Raw genomic sequence first — 22,044 nt, 5'->3', positions numbered from 1 at the left:
GGGCATCCCTGTGGGGGTGTCCCACTTTCTCCCCAGAGGAAATTCCCTTTGGGATCTGCCCATGAAGCTGGTTTATATGGACTCATGTTCTGCTGGGGCTGGGAGGACGGGGTGGCTCCATGGCAGCCCCTTCACCCCATCAGAACCCCTTGCTCCCTCCACACTGTGGGGCCACCTTGCTCTGAACCTGTCTTTGTAAGATATGGCTCCAAAGAGTCCCGACACGGGGGCCATGCCACCCTCCAAGGAGGCCCTGCATCAGTGGGAATTTCCAGGGCTTCTGTGGACGGGGCTGCCCTTCAGGCTGGGCCAAATCTCTTGCTACAAAGCCACCTGCTCTCTCAAGTCCTTCTTCCTGTCCCCCAGCTTCCCTGCACTGGCACCCTGAGGCCAACATGCAATAGTGAAGCACAAGAAGGAAATGCAAGTGTCTTGACTAAGTATAAGGATCTTCTCAGATACAAGGTGCTAATTTCTTTCTGGGGGCACACAGCACAGTAGAGAAGAGTAGGGCTCTGAGGGGGTCACAGAGGTAGGGGATTACCTCTGCCATTTACTATTGCGTGGCCTTAAGCTAGTCATTTCGCCAGATGGAATCTACCTCAGTTTCTCTATCTGTGAACTGGGGATAATAAAAATTAATTGATCTGGTCTTTGATTTCCAACAAAATGAGAGAGAATAGGAAGGTGTGATTGCTTCATTTCTTCTGCATTAATTGAGCACCTACTATGTGTCTGGCAGTGAGGGCATTGGTTCCTGGAACTGGACTTTGGAGGAGGAGACTCAGTTGCGAACAAGGGAAGGAGCCATCAGTGCCTCTGCCCTGGTGGGAAGGGAAGGTGGTACTCCTGCTCCACGCCCTCCCCATGTGGGGGTTATCTCAAACCTCTCAGGGCTTCTCTCAAGGGTGGTGACCATTTCCTCTGGGACTTGGTCAGGCCTTTCAGCTCCAGCCCCACAGAGGAACCTACCCATGAACCCCTGCCTGAAGATCCAGCCCCGGCTCCGGTCCCAGAACTACCCCGGCTGGAGGCTGGGTGGTGTATGGCTGGGGTGGGGACTCCGAACTCACACACAACTGGCTTCAGATTCTGGCGCTGCCACAAGGCTGTGCTACCTTGGGCAAGTCGCTTTAACTCTTGGAGCCTCCGTTTCTTCATCAGGAAGCTAGCAATAATGTCCACCTCAGAGGATGGTACTGAGAATTAATTGAGATACTGCCTCTTGTGTGTTACATGCACAATTAATAGTAGCTTAAAATGGCCTGCAAGCCCCTCCTCTCTTCCCTCGAAGTAAGCAGGACACAGGCACTGGATGGCTTGGTGTGGTGGTGTCCTGAGAGCCAAAGGTGCGTGTAAGGGATGGCATGCTGGTAGCTGTGATCTGCCAGGGATAGGAGCCTTTCACCACAGAACCTGGTGGACACTACAAAGCCGGGCACCTATCTGCCTGAGAGCTGGTCATGTAATGCTCACCAGCACACTACTGGGCCAGGGGCAGGGGCTCAACACTGCTGTCTGGAGTCTGTTTCCTTTAAGTCCCGGGGATGCATTTCTGCTTTGGTGTCCTTGGGCCTGCTCCTCTGACTGTCCTTGTCCATCCCAGCCCTGGTAACCTGCTCTTGGGACTTTTCTCCTATTCTCCTGCAGTGGGCTGGCCAGCATGGCCGCCCTGCCCAAAGGGATTTCAATGTCAGACAGGGTGAGCCTGGTGTGGCCCCACCCTGGAACACGATTGGCCAATTCCCTTTTCTTGCCCTGTCCCCCTTGCCACTCTCAGTGCTGAGCCCTTCCCAGACTGCCTCCTCTCTACCTCTAGCACCCCAGCCACCACCTTCTCACTGCAACTCCTGTCCTGAGGGGTCCACAATGCCGGTGGCCACTCCTGTCACCTGTCCATGCCCACCTCTCTTTCCTCCAGCCCTGCAAGGCTGCTAGCAGCTGGCAGACTACTGCATTTGGAGACAGGTGACCTGAGGCGGTTCTGGTCCTGCTTCTCTCTTCCTTTCTCTCTCCCTCCCTCGGTGGCACTCGGCAAAGCTGCCTCACCTCTCAAACACTCTACAATAGGGACAGTGATAGATGTCAGGCTCCTGGCATCCGTCAGGCTCAGAGCCTGTGGCCTCACTGGCCAATCTCATTCCTCATTTCCTCATCTGAAGAATGGGGACAATAAAAGCATCTCCCCTCAGGGAACTGCGTGGTGATCGCAAGCAAAAGCTTTTGTGAGATGGGCTCACTGATGGTAGAGTGCCATGCTAATGCTCTTATTCCACTTGGAAGGGCAATGCTGCTTTAGATCGCAGGTTTTAGGGGCATGCGTGTGTGTGTGTGTGTGTGTGTGTGTGTGTGTGTGTGTGTGTGTGTGTTTAATGCCACAGCTATGTTATTTATAGTCAGCTCCCATACAGGTTTTTATTATTCCTTGACTGCTTGGCTAAAAATAACAAATGACAAAGGTCATGTCTGCTCCTACCTATCGGAGAAATCTACAAAGAATGAAGCTTTTGATTCACTGACTTGGGGAAGTGAGAGCTCTCCTGCTGGTCACAGCCTCTGGAATTCCTCCCCAGGTCTCTCTGGCCCATTCCAAAGACTGGGGCGAGGGGGTTGGTAGAGAAGCTCAGATAGGTCTGCCTGTCTCTCTGGGCAGGTGAGTCCTGGAGTCCTCTTCCCCCAGCCTAGGGAGGACGGAGATGGTGGGACAATGGTAGATTGAAGGACAGGAGTCCCAGGCCCCCAGTTCTAGGGGTACAGTGTGGGCCTCAGTTTCCCCATATTCAAAATGAGAGGGGTGGAGTATATAGGCACTGAGAACTTTCTCCTGATCCTAAATGCAAAGGTGCTCTTAGTCTCATTCCCTCCCCTCCACTCTGCCCCACTGTAGACTTACTGAATATCCATTGGTCCCTGATAATGATAATAGCCTTGATGATTCAAACGAGCAGAGCCAGGATTTGCGGAGTCCTGATGACATGTGAGGCACATGCCTTTAGACAGCTTTAGGTGAAGTAAACTCACTGACCCCACACACCCACCCAGGGAGAGGAAACTTAGCATCCCCATCTGACGGATGAAGGATGGGGCAGAGCCCTGAAGGCGAGGCTGCATGTGTGCCAGCCAACGCCAGGCAAGGATGGCTCCAGAAAGTGACTGGGTCTGCCTCCTGGGCATGTGCTCAGCCCCCAGGACAGTGCTGGGAATAGCAGGAAGGCAGGCAACCAGCCAGAGCTCTCCCCATCACCAAGGGAGCAGTGGTCTGAGCTCAGTGTGGGGAGTGGTGGCAGAGGGACAAGGGCAGGGCAGCCTGGAGGAGGAGGAGGAGGCCTCTGGATGGGCCCATGGAGGTACCCGTGAGTAGTTCATTTCACCTGGTGCTCACAGTGGAAAGCTGGAGGGGAAAAGCATTACAGGCAGTGAGCACCGTGAGAGTGGAGCAGGGGTCAGGGGGAGCAAGGGCAGGGATGTTGGGGAAAGGCAGGGCTGGGATGTGGGACTGGAGGCACAGAAGACAGCTGGAGCTCCACGGCAAGGAAATTAGCATTTTGCCTGTGGTCCAGAATCCCCCAAACCTAAGTAATGGTGGTTCAGTTCCACAAGTATACATTTAAAAAAAAAAAGCAACTCCCTCTTTAAAAAAATGTATACACCTACCTGGTATTATCTTAAGCATTTATAGCCATGAGATCATGGATTTGCTTTGCCAGTTGTATTTTTCTCCCAACACATTAAAATAAGCGCACAGCTATTAAAATAGAAAGGATGCACTTGTTCACTCTGCAGAATGGTGGCCTGAGTGCCCTTTGGGAGCCACAGCATGGCCTCAGCCTGCGGGTGGTTGTAGGTGGCTGATTGATTGGGGTTGAGGTAGGACTTCTCAGAGATTAGAAGAGGCAGGAGGGACCTTCCTGGGCCCCTCTGACCAAGGTTCTGGGGTGCCAGCATGTCCCGAGCTGAGCTCTGCTCGTCACCCTCCTTCTGTGCCTCAGCTCTCTGGCTTCCCCTGAGCCTGGGAGAGCTCACTCCTGGATATACTCTTTTCCCAGCCAAGAGCTTCTGCGGCCTGCTCTGACCTCAATGACTAACACACATTCCTGGCCTAGTTAGAAAGCCCCTCGCCTCTCATATTTATAGCCACCTCCCAACTCCGCTAGAACCTCTGAGGGAGGCCTGGGCCTTCGTAGCTTCCCCCGCCCTGCCCTGAGCCCTCCTTGTCCTGACAGGCACTGGCAGACTCTCCTCTTTGAGAGAGGAGTGGAGCAGGAGGTTCATTCTGAGTGACAGTGGCCCAGTGGCTTCTCTTCCCCAGACTCCATCTGTAAGAGGGAAGGCATCAGGCCAGCGGGCTGGGCCGGCTGTGATGAGGGGTCTCTGAGAGTCTGGTTCAGAAATACCAGGAATGATTAATGCTTGTGGAGTGCTAACTACAGACCAGGCCATCTCCCAAGCTCCTGGCCCCTAGGAATTAATTTAACTCTTCTAACAACCCTAGAGGGATATACTATTATTCTCATGCCCATTTTGCAAAGGGGGAAATTGAGGCACAGAAAAGCTGGGTGATTTTTTGGAGGCCACACAGCTAGCTGAAATTCAAAGCGGACTGCAGACTTGGCTCACAGAGTTGGTCCTCATCCCTACAGAGGACTCTCCCCCATTGGTTCCCTGCTTTAGGGATCTCCTTACTTAGTTGAGTCTGTCACCCCTTCTCTGTAAAAAAGTGGCTGGGACAACCACATGCTGGCCTCAGGCATTGCCCCCTTTGAGGAAGTTGGTGAGGACATGGCTCATGAAGGAACAGAGCAGGAAGGGGCTTAGAATCAGAGCTGGGACTTCCGTCAAGGCACCTCTCTTTATATCGAGGGGTTCTGAGGCCCAGAAAAAAGGAAAAGCAGGCTGGCATCTAGGGGCAAATGGGAGGGCAGGCCGTGGGAAGGGAGCCCTCAGTTTCCACACCCCATACACTCCCACCTGTGAGTCCTTTGACTCTTACATCTCAAAGGGGGAAAACATGCAATAAATTTATTTACCTACAGGTTTTATGTGAATGAGTCCCATAAGTATTTATAGTAACAAACACAAGGGGATTCCAAGGTGGACGAGAGAACTAGCATTGCTTGGATGTTCACTCTGGGTGTGGCACTTTGTAGTCACTCGTTCATTCTACAAACATGGGCCCAGCACCTGCTTCACACTGGCTGATTGATATGTCATCTCATTTAATTCTCAGCAACTCTGTGAGGTAGGCGCTGTTATTACTCAGGCTCAGAGATGGGGAGAATGCCAGCGGGGGACACTGGTCCAGCAAGCAGCAGGCCTGGGATTGAAGGCAAGGCCCTTTGCTCCACACCATTGGAAACAGTGGGTGTGGGGCATCGGCGCGCTGCTGGATTTCCAAGGTCAAACTGTCACCTACTTTGGCTCCTCACACATTCTTGCCCAGCTGTGCAGATCTGGGCACACCTCAGTTTTCCAGGTCCTCAACCTGATCCCATATGGTCACTCTGACATGGTGCAAAGGAGCAGTTGAGGAAAAGTCCCATCTTGCTGCTCTTCCTAAAATCAGCCCTAAGAGATTAAAAACCCGTTCTCAACTCAAATGAAGCTGCAAGCCATGGTTTCAGGATCCTGGACTGGAAGAAAGGTGTCGGGCTGCCTGTCCTTAGCCAGAAAATGGATGGCCGACCCTGATTTAATTAGCTTTTCCTTCCAATGATTTAGGGAAGCCTGTAATTAGCTTGGGGGCCCGGAGGGAGAGGCTGGGTGTGGGAGTCAGCACAGGAGCAAGTGGTAAGGGGTGGGGGTGGGGTGGGGGCTAGTTTTAAGCTCAGACTCCCAGTTTTGGCAGGTAATGGAGGATGGGCCAACCCTCTGCTGCCCAGGGCAGGTGGGTAGAGAGATATCCTAAATAAACGCATAACAAGAGAAGGAGGCTGGGTTCAGGGGGTGGGGGCAAGAGTGAGCTTAGAGATTGTGCCTTGACATTTTGACTTGTATTGGACCAAACTATGTGACTTCTGTAGATGATCTATCACCATGGGTTCAGAGGGGGGCATGAAGGCTAAATTGCTGCAGATAAGCTCTCCAAGTCCCTCGAGGATGGCTGTGGAGCTCCTCCAATGGCGCCAGGCATTAAAGCAGCATTTTCCCAGTTAATAGCAGGGCAAACCTGGCTCCCAGATCTTGAACAGGGCCTGTACTGCACGTAGGGTAAGGGGATGATAGCCAGACATAGGCAAGCTCTGTCCTGAGACCCTTGTCAGCTAAACTTCAAGGGCACACCCATCCCAAATGGGCAGGTTACCCCTCTATGGGCCCCCAGCCCTATAGGCCACAGCATCATGGGTTTCCTTCCAAGTGCTGCACCTGTCCCCAGAGGTCCTTGTAGGGACACAGAGCCAGTCCCATCTTTCAGGAATTCAGCCTGACCTCAAGGTACCAGAGAAGGACCCATAAATCATCAGTCCAGCAATGGCACAGAGCTCACAGGCCACCCTCAAGAATAAGACATAGGATCTGGGACCAGGAAGCCCTTCATTCATACACTTACCACCTGAGAACTTTCACAGACACTACCATACTCACAGCCAGAGGATGGCTTAGTGAATATGGACAAGTGCTTTAATCCTGATCAGTGATATGCCTGCTGATGCTCATTTTTGAGATGTTCTGTGGACATCGTTAGCCCCACCATGGCCAGTCAATATAGGACCAGCGTGGAAACTGTGTAAAGAGACTGTGGGGACAGAGGTAGCAGTGCATCCATGTCCCCAACCCAGGTGCTTGTGTCCCCTAGGATATAAAGACACACTGAGTGCCTTCGGGAATTCGGTCTATGGGTATGTGCAGAAGTCGGAGGTGGCCACGGGCTACTTTGGTAAGGAGCAGCCTCACTTCCTGATGCCACCTTCAGAATGCCTCCTACGTGTCAGGGCTAGGTGTTTTCACATGTATCCTCTCTAACTCCTACAATAACTCTGCTAGGGAGGCAGGATCAGCCCATTTACAGAAAAGAAAAGAGGGTTGTGGAGGGGAGGTAATCTGCTCAATGCTACCCAGCTAGAAAGGGTAGAGTTTGGACTTGAATCTGAGTCTGTGAGATACCACAGCCTGTGTTCTTCTACACTGTACAGAGGTGGGGTGGTGGGGCTGGAGATCAAGGGATACAGAGGACTAAATGGATGAGCATGGGGCAGAAAGGAAAAGTGGATATTAAGTTCAGGGTTTTACATGTATGCTGTGCACCTGCTGTGAACCAGGCAACCGAGATGAAGAGGATGGAATGCCTGTCCTCCAGCTGCTTGTGGTCCAGTGTACGTGCACAGCTAAGCCCTACTTGACCAGACTTCCTTTCCAGTGTACGTGTACTGCTAATCCCCACTTGACCAGTCTTCTTTTCCAGTGTATGTGTATTGCTAAGCCCAACTTGACCAGTCTTCCCTACCTTAGCAGCTGGCCCTTCTCCCCTGGGCCTCTTCTCTCCAGACTCTGGACTGGTTTCTATCCTATTCCCCACCCCCAGCAATGTCTGCAGCTCCAGTCTTGGACTTGGAACTGGTCTCACTGGATGTTTGTGGATGCCCATGCTTTGCTTCTCAGCTGCCTTGCTCATCCCCTTCATCGTAACAATTCTCTGTGTGAGGATCAGAGAGGTCAACTAGCTAGCTTAGGGTCACAGAGCTAGTAGGTGGAAGAGCCAGGATTTGATCTCATGTCTCTCTGACTCCATAGCCTAAGGCCCTCTCTGTGATCCTGTCTCCCCTGTGACCATCCTGCCCATTTCCTTTCTACCTCCCAGATCATTCCACTGGAAGTGACTTGCTCTGAGCAGAGCCTCTGCCGAAGCCAGCTTTACACTTGTTAGCTGGAGGGAGGAGACACATTTTGGAAACCACCCAAGAAACAGACACTCGAAATGACTTTTCCCTGTAACTTTTGCTGCTAAAATGCACTGAGCCCCAAAGGGGAACAGGTCTCTGCAAAACTCACACTGATGCTGTCCATTTGGCTGGGATTTACAGCTGACGGTGCACTTTCCAAGTCATTACCTCCTAGATCCCCACAGCAGCCCTGGGATGGGTGTCCTGAACCTCCTTTTACAAATGAGGAAGCTGGAAGCTCAGGATGGTAATGGGACTTGCTCAAGGTTGTGTCCCTACCTGGGGGTGACTTTGGATAAGTCACATTCCTCCCAGAGCTTCAGGTACTTCATCTGAAAAGATGATAATGGCGTTGGTTTCCCAGGGTTGCTCTGAGGGTTAAGGAAAAGAAAATAGACAGAAGGGTCTAGCACAGAACCTGACCCACAAGCAGTGCTCCACAGCTAGCAGATGCCCTGACTCTCCAGACAAAGTGAAGGTCACCATCACATAGACAGGGTAAAGAAAGGCCAAGAGTGGAAGGTTCTCCAGCTGTCACTTGTGCATGCAGGCAGGCTGGCTGCTGCTGACAATGAGAACCAAGGCTGTTTTGTATTGTTTAATCCTCTGCACATGCCGTCTCATTTCCCCCTCATCGCCAGTGGCGGGAAGCGAGTACAATATTTACCCTATTTTACTCATCTGTAAAATTGCCTCATCTGGCAATGGCGGCACAGTCTGGTTAAATAAGTGAGAACCAAAGGGCGCTTTTTCTACAAGAAAGAGAAAACAACTCAAGTTTGGAGCATGACAAGCCTATAAATTAACTCTCTTCCCCAACAATATTCCTCTAAAACTTCTCTCCAGAACATGCCTCCCCTTTTTTCTAAACCCCTCTAGCTCCCGCTTAGTGACCTCCTTTACAACAGAGCTTACCGCTGACTGCTCCTTTAGTCACGACGGAGTGGCAAATGGTGAGATTTAGGAATGAACGTCCTGGAATCCTGGCCCCCTATCTGCTGAGCCAGGGCTGGGAGTGAAGCTGGAGCATCATACACTGCAAATCTCTGTTATGGCTTTGGAAGCAGGGGTAGTTCCTGCTTCACACTCAGCTGTAGCCCGGATGCACGGTGCAAACGATACTTAGTTAACAAACGTCATATTTCAAATATGCTACTGCAAGAACCTTGGGCTGAAGGGAAAATTCCCTTTCGAGCTCTCTTCCCTTACCTGGTCCAAAGTCTGATTACCTGGGGAAACCTGTGGCTTGCAGCCAGGAGAGGGGAACTAGCAGACTGCCTGTTGACTCCACTAAGTGGTCAGACATAACGGATTCAAACATTTCTCTCTGGGCCTCAGTTTCCTTTCCTCTAATATGCAGGAGAAAAGTTAAAGAAAGCAAACTGGCAGGACTGGACTGGGGTAGAGGCTGCAAACCAGCCACTTGGGAAAGCAGCCAGCTTAAAATAAATTTGTTTGTTTTGGTAAGAGCTTAAAATAAAATTGAACTAAGTGCCAATGTTTAAAAATTGAGAAATTGTGGATAAGAATCCGGATTTCTGGCTACTCTTAAACTACTAGAGGTGCTGCCTATCTTGGGGTTGGCTAGAGGTGGGTGAGGCCATAGAGATGGGCAGCTGGTCACCAGTTCTACTCTCTCCCCATGTGACTTCATTAAGGCAGGTTCTCACGGGGATTCAGCGGGTGAGTTTACAGTGCCTGGACCTTGATCTCTCCTAGAAGTTGGTGCACCTTCAGGGAAGAGAGTAGGCTTCTGGCATAAGACTTTTCCTCCATTTAGTAAACACTCCTTATATGCCAGGAGCTATTTAAAATGTGCCAGGAATAGTCCTAAGTGCTATACACATACCAATCAATTACTTAGTCCTCATGAAATCTCATGAAGTAAATACGATCGTTACCACACCCATTTTACAGGTGAGGACACTGAGCCACAAAGATGTTAACTCACTTGTCCGAGGCTACGTGGCCAGTAAAAGATAGCCTTGGGATTTGAACCCCAGCAGCCTGGTTCCCAGACCTGTCTTCTAACCACTGTAGGATGCTACTGACCCACCTCTTCTGGGTCAGTGGCTAGTCGTATGGCTTTGTCTGAGTTTCTATGTCCTGATATGAAAATGAAATCATCGCCCCTCCCCTATTTCTCTTCCCTCCTTTCCTATATTTATTACTTCCCTTCCTCACAGATACTGCTATTATCCCTATTTTAAATTGAAGAAATTGAGGCACAGAGAGGTTAAGTGGCTTGTCCAAGGTCATGTGTCTGGAAGCTGCAGAGTCAGGGTTCAACCCAGTCCATCTGGCTGCAGAATCTGTGCTCCTGGCCCCCTTTATCTCCCTCCACACACCCCTAACTACCCACCCTTGCCATTTATTTCATCCCGCCTTCAATTCTTCACTCACCCATCCATCCAGCACTCAACTCAGATCCTGTGCTGGGCATGGGGGACACCCAAAATGTGTATCAGGGCTGGCTGGGATGGGAAGGTGACATCCTGCTTGCAGAACAGGAACTGCCCATGACCACTCCCTCTAGGGCTGAGGCCAGTGGGAGAACTGGTTTCCAACTGACAGCCCTGGAGAGCTCAGGAGGAAGCAGTCAAGGGAAGCTGGTTGGCCCCTGGCAGCTTTGTGGAGGGCATGTCCTCAGTAAAGGACTCAGAGATCCGGGGAGACACTGGCAACCCCACATGCACACTCATACCCCATGTCCCACTCTGCAGCTGGAGCCCTGACTGGCCTTTTTGTTCTGGCTGTGCCACTGACCTGCTGGAGGGGGCTTCCACTTTCTGGGTCTCAGTTTCCCCATCTGTACAATGAGGGCATTATAGCCCTGGACGTCACAAACTGGCAGCTCAGAAGCCAGATCCTTAAAGGCCTACCGACATATTTTGCTGGAGGAATTGCAGAGTGCTTTTTCTCTCTTAACAAACCTTGTGTTTTAGAACACTTTTCTATTTACAAATAAACATTGCTAAGAATAACTCTCATCTCCCCGACAGCTAGTCCCCCTAGTATTAACAGCTTATACTAATATGGTACATTTTTCATAATTAATGAATTAATATTGATATGTTACTATTAACTAAAGTTCATGCTTGATTCACATTTCCTTCGTTTCTACCTAAAGTCTTTTTTTGTTCCAGGATCCCATACAGGATATCACATTATATTCAGTCATTGCGTGTCCTTGGGCTCCTCTTGAATTTGAAAGTTTTGCAGAATTAAAGAAATAAAAAATATAATTAAATTAGAGCACCTCAGAAGGAATGTTTCAGCATACTAGAAATATTCTATATGTTGATTTGGGTGCTGGTAGCACATGTATAAATATATGCAAAGATCATCAAGTGGTACACTTAAGGTTAGCATACTTTACCACTTTAATGTATGTATATCACGCGTCAAAAACGAAACAAAACAAAACAATACCAAGTGACTTTCTGCAACTTGCCACAGTCTCCAGAGCTCCCTATTACACTCCAAGCAGAATTTATGATTCCCTTGTATCATCTACTTGGCATCTGTAGTCACCACAGGGTATATAAATAAGCCTCTTCTGGTGTACTCATCTGTAAAATGGGTACGATGATATTTTCTACCTGATCAGGCTGTAGTGAAGATTAACTGAGGTGACGTATTTAAAGTTCTTAGTGCCGTGTCTGGTGCATAGTAAGTATTCAAGAAATAGGAACAATTACTATTATTATTGCTCAAGCACTATTTATATTATTAAAACAGGTACATAACTCATCTTTCCCTTTAAAGCAAATCCCACCCTTTCCTTCCTCTGCCTCCCCTGCCTCCTCTTGTGTCTCTGTCCCTCCCTGCCAGGGAAGGCCCAAACTCTGATGGGCAGAAGGTGAAAGAGACAGAGACAAGCCTGCAGAGGTGGTCCATCTGCTAACGGAACCAAGAGATGCCTGAGGATGAGGCCCCAGACCTGTCCCCAGGGTCCCAGGCAACTTTGCTGGAAGTTGGAGTCCTAATTCTTCCCTTTCTAATGGAGCCCCTTGGGCTATAAGAAGTTCTGCAGTTTTCAGACATGTGTTATCCAAAGCTGCACCCTGTCTCCCTCAGGCATCCCCCCCTGGCTAAGGCTCCTGAGGACAGTGGGGGAGGAGCTTTTAGAGGAGTGCTGTGGAAATCATGGGGAGAAGGTAACCCCCTGCCCTGGCTCTCTGCTGGCCTATCCTCTTGGGGGATGCTGGCTTTCCCTGTGGGGGCCCCCAAATCCATGCCCGGGAGCAGTGAGGTCAGGGGAAGCCAGTTCTCAGACACTTTAGGGTGACCTCTTGCAAGGAGAAACTAAGCTCTTGGCAAGATGTGCTCAGAGGTGACAAAGAAGGCCAGGGAAGATGGTGAGGTGAGCAGAAAGCAGAGATGGGGGGTTGGGAGACCAGGGCTGTGTCTTGTCTTGCCCTCTGCCTTGCTGTGTGACCACAAGTAAGTCTTCTTCCCTCTCTGAGCCTTCCTTTTCAACAACAACAACGACAACAACAATAACAGTGATGATGGTGGTGGTGATGGCGGTGAAAATGGGTCTCAATATAAGTATGGGATAGAGGATAAGCCCTTTTTGTGTGCAGCATAATTTCATGCTTATGAATATCCTGTGGAGTAGGTCCCATAATTGTTCCCGTGTCCTACATGAAAAAAAATTGGGGTCAGAGGGCCAAGAACTTGTCTAAACCTTCCTAGCTATAAAGTTTGCAGACACAGGATCCAAACCCTGGATCCAGGTCCTCTCCGTCCGGCTGCACCTGTGAAAGGGGCAGCAGGCACTGACTGCGGCTCTGAAAGCTGGTGTCAGGGTCAGGGAGTGACAGGGAGCAGGAATGATGCTCTGAGCTCCAGAGCATGGACCTTTGTTAAGGTCCCCACTGTCTCATCGGGTCTTAACAAAGGCCTTAGGGAACAGGGGCTGTTGGCACCACCTCCGTTTTACAGGGTGGGAAACTGAGGCACAGGGAGGCAGAGGTGAATGTGCAAGGTCACACAGGTGTCCGGGTTTGAACCTGGGCCGCCTGACTCCAGAGCTCAGGCTCTCGCACATTCTAGCAACCATCCGGAGGAAGGGCGCCTGCAGATCTGAGGGAGGCCAGAGACCGCCCCCCCCCCCAGGGGGCTGCTTGTCAGTGTCCGCAGGGCTTGTCCAGACCAGGCCTCACCCTCCGGCCTCCCTCCCAGCCCCAGACTCCAAGGTTTGCAGGTCCCCCTCTTACCTGAGACCCAGACCCTTAAGGGGCCCAGCTACCCTCCCCTACCTGGGCTGGAGATGGTGGTGAATCCCCTGCTGTCCCTGATGAGTCCCAGGCCACGGACACAAACCCCTACTCTGACCTCTTGTCTTCAGCGCTGACAGCCACTGGAGCGTCTACACCCTGTGAGGTGGCCACCGCACCCAGTCCCACTGCCAGCAGGCTTGCCTCCCTTTCTGGCCGTGGGGTCGGTGAGGGGGGAGGTGGGGTAGGGAGGGGCAGGGAAGCATGGCTGGCCTCCACCGTGCTTGGCAAAACAGTAGCCTCTGCCTGAGGCAGTCTGGGTGGTGGGGTGTTTCTCTGAGCCCCTGCCTTCCTTCTGGGTCCCTGTTCACTTGAGGCTTCTGATCCTATCAGCGGCACTCTGGCTCCAGTCCTGGTTACCTGGAAGTCCTTTTGTTCCAAGGACTCCCTGTACGGCTGGCTGGTATCGAATGGCCCTGGGACCATGAGGAGAGGGCAGCCACCATGGGTGCATCTGGCCAGACCCAAGAACGGAGGCTTCCAACAAAGTGGGGTCATGTGAATGTGAACGCTGGGGACAGGCCAGCCAGGGGAAGGTGGGGAGGGCCTAGGCCAAACAACCTGGCTCTCACCTCCTCCAGGAAGCCTCTCCAGCCTTGCTTGTTCCCATATGCCCCATTCCCTTCTCTCTGTTTCCAGAGTGCAGGAAGGAAACGTGTGTTGTTCCCCATCATGTAGAGCACTGGGTCCTCTCTCCCACCTGACTGGAGGGAGAACGTGTCCATAGAGTGGTTTCCTGGCTTTTGCAAACTTCTCCCTTTGTGTGCTGACATCTGTTTTATTTTTAAACATTTCAGGTGTGAGGAACTCACCCCTGACTATGTTTTTTTCACTTTTAAGTGAATTGATACTGTGCTAATCCCAACAGTTCCTATTCGACAATAGCAGAACATCTATGCTGCAAACATGTTACTTAGTCAACCTAGCATCTTCCTTCCTTTCCCAGACTTTGATATTTTTAAAATACGGTTTCAGTCATGCAGGCACCAGATGAATACTTTTCTGTTGAACAGTTCAAAGCTCGTGCGGGGTCCGTGGGGATGGCAGTGTTTAGGGGGCGACCCCTGGGTGGTGACACGAGGCTCTTGTCAGTGTGTTTCCCTCTGCTGCCCCTTCCCTAAGTAGCCCTGCACCACTATCGTTTGCAAAATAAGACCCATGGGTCTTATTTTCTGACTGGTTATCTCTGCTCTTGGTTTCAGTGCTGTAAGTTCTCCATGACTGCGGTGTGTTCCCCTCCAGGAGCAAGCTCCCTCCCCTGCACTCTCATAACGTAACCTGCCCGTGGCTTCCTTGCACCTCCTTTATTCAACCAGTTCTGAACACCTACTGTGTGTCAGGGATTAGGGATACAGAGAGAAGCAGGACTTCAGCTCTATGCACAGGGAAGGAGAGGATCAGGAAGACACTGGCCTTGATCCATGGGCTCAGAGAGGCCAGATCACCTCCTCTGGGTCATGTGGCTAGAAGGAAATAAGGCCTGAAGGTCAGACCTCTTTGATTCTAAGTCCCAAGCAAGCTCTTTCCACTGCCCCACTCCTTCTGTGGGGAGTTTAGGGTCTAGACAGAGAGAGGTAACAACAACAACAACAACAAAAAACCCAAAACGAAATGAAACACCCATGATGCGTTTGACGACAGAGGCATATCAGAAGAGCAGCAGGAACAGGGAAGATGGAGTGATTCATTTTCATGGAGGTGGAGTTAATGCTGGGGATGGTTACAGAGGAGGTGAACCCTGAGCAGGGTCTCCCATCTCTGGCTTAAGGAATCAGGTCATTCTCATTGTTAAAACTGTTTCTAAAGTAAGAGTAACAATGCCCTGAGTGAGGAGTGTGGGGTTTTAATGCATAAAATGCCTGGGCATCAAGTGCATGAACTGTGTGCTGTCTCTGGTCTCTGCCACATGACAGATAGTGAGGTTCCCATCCCTGGAAGTAAGTAGAAAAATATTAAAAAGCTACCGGTCAAGGACTTGGGGGAAAACTTCTATCATTGGGTGAGGTTGTTCAGGAATTCTGTGGTTCTTTCTAACAATAAGATCCTACACATTTTATTTACACTTGGCCTAGCAGAGGGAAGGCAGACACCTTCTTACTTCTCCCACTGACCCAGGTACGCCAAGGCTGAGAGCCAGGCCTGAGGGAGCTCCATGACACCTGGGAGCCCAGTAGCCTTTGACCCCAGTGGACTCAGAAATAGTTTTGAGCAATGACTTACCAGGCCTGCACGTATAGGTTATCTCAGTAACTCTCATGGAAGCCCCCAAGGCAAGGGATGTTGTACCCAGTCTACGGATGGGCACACTGAGGCCAACCCATCAGTGAAGGGCCCTGTCTGATCCCTCCATGTCTGAACACAGGGCTTCTGCCCCCACAGCTGCCAGCGTCCACTGAAGTCAGATGGAGTGAAGGGAAAGACCCAGAAGGCAGGGCATGTAGAGTTGGGGCCCAGAGGCTTCCGCTCTTGGCATCCAAGGGGCTGCATGCTGCATGGGGCCCCGGAAGAGGGGGCATATCCTGCCTCACGACCAGCTGTTGGGGCAGGCACACGGCCTACCAGAGACCTCCATCGGCAAAACCACCCTGCAATGTGGTTGCTGTTCTATTCCCAGATGAGCCAACTGAGGACCAGAGAAGGGACAACCAGGCCCCAGTTTGAACTCAAAGTTCCTGCTCTCTGCACCTTCCCATGAGCCCACTCTACTTGCTACATAATTTTTTGTTTCATCCTCCCCTGGGTGCGGTTCAATAAGCAGAATACCCCCAGGGACACTGTGAACAGCCCCAGCATCCTGTCAAGGCTTGGGCTCAGATCTTCCCCTGTGACAGCAGGTGTAGAGGGAGAGAGATTGGAATACGGCCCACCCCAGGCTTCCTGACCCTGGGGGGCCGACAGCCCACAACCAGTCCACTGGGGCTTTCACTCAGGCACACCTTCTACTCAACTCCTCTTTGGAAATAGTGTCCTGGGGACACTGTCCTCCCTCTGCTGCCTCCAGCACCTGGAAGGGGTAAAACATTCTGCCCTCTGGAGTTTGGGTGAGTTGACTCAGCAGTGTAGTCAGTTTGACAAGCATCGGTTGGGGCCAACTAGGAGACATAGTCTATGCGAGGGGCCGAGGGTTGTCCCCATGAAGATGCTTTGGAGCCACGAGGCCAATGCAGGGTGGAGGGCTGCCACCCCATGTCACACAGTGAGCTCCTGGCGGGCAGGCCCGTGGGCAGATGCTCCCTCTGCCCAGCCAGATGCTAGACTCCCTGGAGACTGCTCCCAACAGTCACAAAGAACTGGCCAGAACCCACCCAGTCCCATACCCTTGTCTGCAGGGGAGGAGGCTGAGGCCCAAAGAGAGAAGCCAGACAATTCAGGCTGGTTGCCTAGCACCACATGAGGTCCTCTATAGACACCCCTCACTTGTGTGGTAGGAACTCTCCCTACATTGCACCTGAGGAAATGGAGACTGGAAAAGTGACAAGATTCACCTCAGATCACAGAGCTCAGACTGGCAGCCCTGGGATTCAAACCCAGCACCTCAGTAAGCTTGTGCCTAGTCTGGGTGCTCTAATCAGTGCAATGCCACCGTGCACTGTCCTCCGTGGTCACTGAGGCATTGGAAATGCAGGTTGTTTGCTCTCAGTTCAAGCAACATGGGAACATTCAACATTTGGGGTGGGAAAGCTTATTTTAAATATAAGAATCTGTCAAGAAGGGCGCATCTACCACTGACTCCTGACCTCTCCAGGGATCCTGGCCAAGCTGGGGATGCCAGCTGGCGGTGGAGCAGGTTTGGGTTCCTCTGCACTTGGGACTTGCTATGTAGACAGACTCTGGAGTAGGTCTCATCCCAGAATGAAAGGTGAGTGACTGAAGAGTTATTTGACTGCACAAAGAGCCAGTGGGGTTTCTCCTGTGCTCTCAGAGCACTCAGAAAGGGCATTTTCCCCTTCAAGGAGACAAAGACAAGAAGCAGTGTAGGAAAGAAGGCTTTTCCTTCACGCCAAGGATCGCTGCTGGGAAGGGCTCTGTGGCCCCAGCACCCACCTGTCCAGTAATAACAGCCAAACTGCCTGCCAGCCTGTCCTTGGGGCCCTTGCCTGTGACTGCCTCAAAGGCTAGGCCTCTAGCTTCCCGTGTTTGCCGAGTTTGGTGCACAGTTAGGGCTAATGAAGAGCTCGGATTCAAAGCTGCTTGCTCTTCATAGAAGATGATGGCCCCAGAGACCCACGTCGGAGTTTGTTAAGGCCAAGAGTTAATGGGAAGCTCCTGGAAGCTAAGGAGTGATTTTGAGAAGGATGCTGCCCTTTTGGAAAATGATGTAAAATATTCTTTTAGGCTATTTAAGAAATGTCACGAATGCACTGATGGCCCTTCCAGAATCCACTTCAAACAATTATGATAGCGTTAGGGGCTGAATTAGGCTTTTCCTCTGAAAGGTACTCTGGAGTTCTAACCCTCAGGAACTATGGACATGACCTTATTTGTAGACAGGAGCTTTACAGAGGCACGCTAGTTAAGACGAGGTTGTCAGGGTGGGCTCTGATCCAATGGGACTGGTGTCGTTATGAAAAGGGGATATCTGGAGGCACACACATGCATGGACAATGACACTAAAGGTGGGGGGTCAGGGTAATATACACACAAGCCAAGGAATGCTGAAGATTGCCCCTGAAGGAAGCACCAGAGCTGGGAACAGATCCTTCCTCTCAGGGCTTGTTAGGAAACAACCCAGCTGACACTTGGTGACAACAAGTATCTGTATCTTCCAGCCATGCAGTTGACGCTTTGTTACAGCAGCTGCTGTACACTGATACAGATGGCGAACTGTCTGTTTCCAGTGCTTGTGCAGCGGAGAGTCTGAAATGGTCCCAGCAGAAAGGGGCCTGGGGGCCTCACCCTCTGAGGCATCTATTCCCACAGGAGACACTAGGAGAACAGAAACCCGCTGAGCGCCGTTGACATCCTGGGCTCTGCTGGGCACATCTGCTTTTCTCTCCCACGTACTCTTTCCAATAGCCTCAAAATGGAGGGCTTCCCACTCCCTTTTTAAAGAATATAAAGCTGAGGTGGGAGAGTGTCTAAATAACTGGCCCAGGATCGCATTGCTAGGACCTGATGCTAGCAGTGGTGGGCTGGGCATCTGGGCCGTCAACACTGTGCTCCCTCCCCGGACAGGTCACACGTGCAAAGAGCTTACCCGAGTTAACAAGATGCACTCAGGGTTCTGAGTGCATGACCCCAGCTCTTTGCTCTGTCTCCTGTATTTCAGGCTCTGGGGCTGTCTGGCCAGGGCAGGGCCCACGTTTTTCTCCATTCTCTCATTGGGGAAAACAGGATGGAGGGAAACATTCCAACTCCTTAAAAGGATAAGGTGTTTAAGAATCCTCTAGTCCTGGTGGCCCTGGGTGGCCCTTAAGCGTCTCCCTTTGGTTCAGGTCATAATTCTGGGGTTCTGGGATTGGGCCCCACATCAGGCTCCTTACTCAGTGGGGAGCCTACTTCTCCCTCTGTCTCTCCCTCTGCTCCCTGCTTGTGTTCTCTCTCTCAAATAAATAAATAATCTTAAAAGAATCCTCAAATACTTTCAAGCTCATTTGTGCAAGTTTTGATCTTCTACAGAGCATGTTCCTGTGTGTCTTCCACTCCCAGCACTGCCCAGCTGTGGGTACTACTGTCCACATCTGAAGGAGGCCCAAGCTGCTTTGTAAATGGGTGTTCCGACAGCAGCCTAACACGTTGCTCCAACATGCAAATTCGGCCAGACCTTCCAGGTTCGAATCCCCGCTAGGGTAAGTGATACAACCTTCTGTCCTTCAGTTTCTCATTTTGTAAAGTGGGGCTAGTGGTCACGCTTACTTCCTGAAACTGTTGTGAAGACTAAGGGATGAATGTTTTCAAGCACTTAAAACAGAACCTGGCACTTTGCCAGCACTATAATAAGTGTTTACTATTATTGTTATTAATTCATTTAGCCAACATGGATTGAAGTTCACATCTGTGGAGAAAGACTGACTAGGTCCATATCCCCACTTTGCTATGCATCCCTGGATGACTGTGAGCATTTTACTTAACCACTCTGGGCCTTGGTTCACTCTTCTGTAAAATGGGGACAGTAAAACTATATGTGTCCCAGGGTGATGGTGAGCCCAGGGGGCTTGTTCCAGTGCCTGGCTCAGTCTAGGTGCTGAGTAAATCCAGGTACCTTCATGGCTGATATCAGAGTTACTGTGACTCCTGTTGGGTCAGGCCAGACTTCCACAGCTGCCCTGGGAGAAACTCACCATCAACCTGGGCAGATTCCCTCCAGAGGCTGGGAGGTCAGGTTTGGGGCTGGGGTAGCCCCATCTACCAGCACTTCAGACCCAGCCCTTCCTGGCCCGGCCCACACCCCCAAGCCCTCTCCCAACTGCAGAGCAATGGTTTCCAAACATCCACCAGGTCACCAGAAACCTCAAATAGCTTTGCCATTACATGTAGACTACAATTTAAACTCCTCCCAGGAGGCCCCACAGGCCTGGCGCAATTGACTTTCGGTAGGCACTCCTTGCCTGCATCACTGATGTTGGGCTCCACATCACCCCTCCCAACCCACTGTCCTCCTCACTCTTCCCCAACCGCCCCCTCCCATGGGCTACTTGTTCCTGGGGCCCTCCCAGAAGCCAGGAATGTTCGTCCCAAACCTGGACCTCTGCATGGCTGGCCGCTTCTACCACAGAGACCTCCAGTCAAATGTCCCTCCTCAGGGGACTGCTGATCAGTCCTACCCTGCCACCTGTTTTGTTCTGTTCACACTGCTTGTGATGCTCAGAAGCCGTCTATTGATTTGTTTAGCTGTCCACTGGAGTGGCAGTACCATGAGGACGGGGGTCTCATTCATTTCATTCACGAGGACGCTTCTAGGTGAATAAAAGCCTAACAGGGACTGCAAACAGAGGGTGCTCAATAAATGAATAAGCAAACAGGTGGCCAGGCTCTGGCTTCAGGCATCCTTTAGGGAAATGATAATGCATCTTTTTCATTATGTAATAAAAGAGGCCCAACCGCATAGTGAAAATTCCACTACATCGTGGTTGCCAACCATGGGCCTGGGAAGCCTTTCAACCCATCTCAGGAAAAGAGGGGAGATGTCACCTTCTCCTCCCGTAAATGGCTCAGAGATGGCTCTCCTCAACCTCCTTCCCCACCCACGCCTGTCAAAAGCTGCTGGGTTTAAACGCCCATGTTTCTGTTCCATATTATCAATCGTTTAATATTCAAGAGATGGCATAAATAAATATGTGAGCAATTATGTAACATGTTTGGAAACAATCTGGTTAGCCACAAAGTGCTGGGGCGAGAAGCAAAACTTGAGTAAAGCCAGAAGTCTGGGTGATCTGGGAGGTGGGGACAGAGATGTGTGGCCCGTCTGGCCCTCCCCAGTTCTGTCTGGAGTTACTCATCTTCCTTGGCTTACGCAGGGTGGGGTAGCAGGAAGTGAGCTGAGAATCCTGGAGGCATCACCTGGTTCTCCCTGCTCCTGTCTGGGCAGTTACTGTCTTTCCATCTGTGAAAGGGTAACGACGCCCCCTGGTAAGGTCAGATGAGTTGATGTCTCTGAGCTCTGGCTCAGAGGATGTTCTTTCTGAAGGTAAGTGGGGTCTGATGCTGAAAGATGAGCCGTGCCAGCTCTGGTCCCTAACAGGGGTGGGATTGGGGGTACACCCCTGGGCTTTGAGGTTCATGGGTATATAATGCAAAGTGGACTGAGCCAGACAGTAACAGAGACCCAAAGAAGAGCTTCAAGAGGACAGAGGAAGACATGCTTCCCAGGAAGGAGCTGGAGAAATCTTCCAGAACTGCCACATGGGCTGGCCTTGGAAGGCAGGGTGGCACTGTGACCCCAGAGAGAGGGCTGCCCCATTTAGCTAACATGTATTAGGCATCCAGTATGTCTGTGCAGTCAACAAGCATTTATTGAGCCCCTACTAGGTTCCAGCTACTCTGCTAAGGACTTTACATGGATCATCTTTGCTTGGCCTTCATAAGACAGAGATGCTGCCATTATCCCTGTTTTACATATGAGGGAACTGAGACTCAGCTCACCAGGTCAGGGTTGCTGCCTTCCTTCTCTGAATTTTAGGCCATTATCCCTATTTAAATGCAAAAGGGATATGGGGCAGTTTTCCCAAATCAAAACAATGGTGCATAAATAATTCATGTGCCTTCTCTGAGGTTGCAAGAGGGAAGGGAGCTGCTGTCAAACTCTGCTTTCCTGCTCAGCTGACCCTCCATCAACAGCCCCCAAACAGTGCTTTCTTCCATATCTAGCCCACCCCCCAGGCCCAGCCCAACCCATTTCCAACTCACCCTTCCAAGTCTTCAGGTTAAATGAGAAGCGTCAGGATTTGGAAAATGGGGCCCATGTCTTGCTGGCTCTGGGGACTGGGTGATGAAGTTCAGCTCTGGAAAAGGGGAGATGGCATTGGTTAGGGGTGGGTGATCTGATAGGGAGCCAGTCAGGAAAGAATAGGGAAGGAATAGTGCTGGGGAGTGTCCCCTGTGTGTCTGCACTGGGCGTGGGCCAGGGCCACCATCGGGATGGGCGCAGACCAACGAGAAGCAGGAGTGGCCCAGTTCCCCAACTACCTCCCAGGAGCAGATCTTGCCCTCCAGTTACCCACCCCCGGACTTCCTCATCAAGACCTTCCTGTGGGTATCCCCCACCTCCCGCCTCCCAGGCTCCAGGCTCTCTGAGGGGAGCAAGTCCAGCCCTGGCAGGGTGTCAGATGGGGTAATCCATCAGCTGGCTGGTGTGGCCTTCAAGGGTAGGAGTGGTGCAGAATGGGCACACGTGTGTGCTCTTGACAGACAGAGGCCCTTGGGCAAGTGGCTTTGTTTCTGAG

At 51.2% G+C, this 22,044-nt stretch overlaps 1 protein-coding gene across 2 annotated transcripts in view; it reads right to left on the bottom strand.

Annotated features, from left to right (window-relative positions):
• ATP2B2 (ATPase plasma membrane Ca2+ transporting 2) overlaps positions 1 to 22,044 on the bottom strand; it is a 371,578-nt gene that overhangs the window by 176,725 nt on the left and 172,809 nt on the right. For both annotated transcript variants that reach the window (XM_080796558.1, XM_080796557.1), the window contains exon 3: positions 21,509 to 21,603. The gene's annotated coding sequence lies outside the window, so the exon portion shown is untranslated. The remainder of the gene's footprint in view (positions 1 to 21,508; positions 21,604 to 22,044) is intronic.

This window comes from Martes martes, assembly GCF_963455335.1.
Source record: "Martes martes genome assembly, chromosome: 1".
In the NCBI taxonomy this organism is placed as follows: domain Eukaryota; kingdom Metazoa; phylum Chordata; class Mammalia; order Carnivora; family Mustelidae; genus Martes; species Martes martes.
The sequence above is the reverse complement of the archived record's forward strand: the minus strand, read 5'-3'. Positions and strand labels throughout refer to the sequence as shown.